The sequence below is a fragment of the Octodon degus genome, unplaced genomic scaffold (assembly GCF_000260255.1).
Source record: "Octodon degus isolate 3935 unplaced genomic scaffold, OctDeg1.0 scaffold00053, whole genome shotgun sequence".
Classification (NCBI taxonomy): domain Eukaryota; kingdom Metazoa; phylum Chordata; class Mammalia; order Rodentia; family Octodontidae; genus Octodon; species Octodon degus.
The window spans coordinates 3,783,860-3,787,533 of NW_004524629.1; positions in this window are offsets into that span (position 1 = coordinate 3,783,860).

Below are 3,674 nucleotides of genomic sequence, written 5' to 3' on the forward strand. Positions count from 1 at the left end.
GGTTAATTGCTGTACAAGATGCGGACTTGTGATCCTATTTACAAACACCATTAGAACAAATCATTCTATTCATTAAGAGAATGCAACTCCTATTAGTGCTTAGTATTAACTCAGTTTTGAATTAGTTTTTGTATATGGTGGGAGATAAAGTTTCCATTTTACTTGTTTGTAGGTGACCATCCAGTTTTCCTAATACTGTTCTTTTTCCATTTAATGATCTTGGAGCCCTTATTGCAAAGCAACTGACAATAGTGTCAGAGTTAATTTCTGAACTATCATTTATGTTTCATTGATGTTTACTCTTATCTGATACCTCACTGTTTTCATTGTTATAGCTTTGTAAGTTTTGAACTTGGAAAGTATGTGTTCTACCTTTTCTTTTCCAAAAATATTTTGACTATTCTAAGTCTTGAACAATATCATTGTTCAACTCTCAAAACAATTGGGCTTTGACAGGGACTGTACTGAATTTGTAGATGAATTAAGAAAATATTATTATCTTCACAATATTCAGGGGCTAGGGAGATAACTCAGTAGAATAAGTACTCACCTGGTAAGTGTAAGGGCCTGAGTTCAAGCTGCGGTTCCGCCAAAAAAACCAACCAAACAAACAAACAATATTTTTTTTTTTTTGGAACCGGGGATTGAACTCAGGCCCTTGCACTTGCCAGGGAAGCGCTTATTCTGCTGAGCCATCTCCCCGGCCCCCCAAACAAACAATATTAAGTCCTCTGATCTATAGGAAAGAGCTATCTTTCCACTTATTTAAGTATTCTTCATTTTTTTTTCTAGCAATAACTTATAGTTTTGGGGTATAGGTTTTTGCCTTTCTTGACTAAGCTTATTAGTAGGCCATTTTTTACTTTTCATTTTAGTATAAATAGAATTATTTTCTTAATTTAACTTTCAGACTGCTGACTACTGGTGTATAAACATACAACTAAACAGGATATGGTGGTACATGCCTATAATCTCAGCACTTGGGAGGCTGAGGCAGGAAGATCACAACAAGTTACTGGCCAAGTTGGACAACACAAGGATCCTGAACTTCATAGCAAGATCCTGTCTCAAAAAAAAAAAAAAGCAATACAACTGATTTGTGTGTTGATTCTATATTCTTCGACTTTTCTGAATTGATGCAACCACATTTGTTGATTATTGACTTTATTTCTTGTTCAGAGAGTCCTTGTTATGACTTCAAGAGTTTTAATTATTTTATTTTCTGGCAGATTAAATGTTTTTGTCTTCACATTTAGACCTTTGATCCATTTAGATTTTACTTTATTTTTTTTTATTTATTTTTTTACAAATGTAATCCAGATGTTGGTATATGGAGAAAACCAACTAGTAGTAACAACTATGCCTCTTCAACAATAGAAATAAATTTGGGGACAGCAATAGTATCAAACAGAAGCTGGATATGGGCATAATAAAAGAACCAATATTGTACCACCCTTAACCATAGAAAAGTTTACATTATAGTATAAACACTAAGACAAACAAAATATTGGCATACAGAATATATGTAGCCACTAAATGCAAAAACTGTCTGGACTACCAATAGAAAATAATTCAATAGGAAAGCATAGAATTAACTAAAGATGAATAAAGATTAATGGTTATATTGGTAAACATAGAGGGGGTAGAGAATGGAAGAATTAAAGGGGAAAAATTTGAAAAATTAAACAATGGAAGATGAAAAGGATAGAAAGGTGAGATAAAGTGTCCTATTAAGGAGTAAAAGGAAGTTTAATAACATTAGATAAGGGAAATAGAGGAAAACAGCAGACATGCAAAAGAAAAAATAAAGAAGAAAAAAACAAGAATAAAAAAATTAAAAGTGAAAAAGAAAGCAAAAGTAACCCACCAATCAATTAAGAAAGAGAGAAAAGAGGAAGAAATGAATAAAAAAAATTCCTCTACAATGTTTTTTTGGGGGGTGACAGCACCGGGGATCAAACTCAGGACCTTGTGCTTGCCAGTCAAGCAATTATTCCACTGAGCTATCTCCCCAGCCCCTCCTCTACAATTTTGAATGTGTGATTTCTTTCCAGGATCTGCAGTTTTGGAATCCAATGAGTCAGTTTTCTCCACCTAGCTTTATATCATGTGAATCTGTGATGTGTCCGTCCTGTTGCAAAGCCCCTGTGTCCATGCATCACAAGCTAGGACAACCATTTAAACCGAAGTGTTTTCTTGCTCTCGTGCCAATAGGGAAAGCACTCAGATTTCTGATCAATGCAGGATGTGTGCAGAAGTGTGAGGGTTCAAGCAGACTGCACTACTTACCACCAGCATATTATGATCCAACCCCCTTTGGAGGCCTCACATGCTGGAGTTGGCTTCTCACCATGCAGGTGGGGCTCTGTGTCCTTCTGGCTTGAGCTCAAATTTTTCAGGGGGTCTGTTTCTAGTTTGCCTCCTCTCCATGACTGTCTCCCATGGCTGACTCTCATCCAGGCACTGCGGAAAGGTAACACTGGGAACTATGAGGTAAAGTTGCTTTGCGGTTGTTTGTTGCTCAGGCCTAAGTAATCAAGCCCTTCTTGATACAGTACCTGATTAAAAACTGTCTGGCAACATATTAGGTGCTGCCCTGGACTTTTTTCTTCAGCTCTAGCCTGTCATGTAGAAGGAGTCACTTTTGGAATAAAACTTCACATGTCTTTGCTGTTTGCAATACCCATGGGCTTTTATTGCTGCTGGACCATGCCTTGGAGCATCTGACTCTCTGTGAGCTTATCTTATTCCCTTTCTTGGGATGTCTTCCTTGGGATCTGGGGCAAGCTTCCAGAATGCTTCATTCTTTTTCTTTGTATTGTGCTCCATTTCTCCAGTTTCCCCTACAGTTTCTAATTTTCTTGTTAGTTTTCCCCTAATTCCCAGAGATCTATTTCTTTTTTATCTTTTCCAGGTCATCATTTCTAGATGTTTGGGTGCTGGGTCCCAAAGAGGCTATATTTTGCTGCTGATTGCTACTCTATCATTTTACTTCTCCCTCCTTTTTTTCTTTTTTGAGACATCCAGGCTGGGCTGGAACTCACTATGTAGACCAGGGCTGTCGTGAACTTGCAGTCTTCTTACCTCAACCTTCTGAGTGCTAGGATTACAGGTGTGTGGAACCACTCTCAGCTTGCTGTTGATTTCTTTTGTCATATTTATTTTGTTCCTCAGTTGTTCCTTCCATTGCCTCTTTTGCACTCAGTAGATATTTTCTAGGGTACCATTTTGACTTCCTTCTTATTTCTTTTACCACATATTGTACTTTTTAGTTTTTTCTTAGTAGTTTTCTTAGGTTTAAAGTTAATTTATTAATTATAATGACCAATTTGAAATTAATGCTGCCTTATTTTTAATACTACACAAAACTTTAGCTGCTATAAAGCTTTTTTTTTACAAACTACATGTGTACACATCAATGTAGATTTATAAGCATTTGCTTTATGCAGTCTTAAATCATATATTAAAAAAGAAATAACAGATCAAATACTTACTCATATTTTCCCACTTTGTTCCATTTTCTGTGTTCTTTTTTTTGTGGGTTTAAATTTTGACTTTGTTCTTTCAGTTCAGCCTGGAGTTTCTTTAGCATTTCTCATGTCAAGTGTACAAACAATGGACTCTTTCAGTGTTTGTTTCTCTGAAATGTCTCAAGTTTTCCCTTAGGTTTTGTG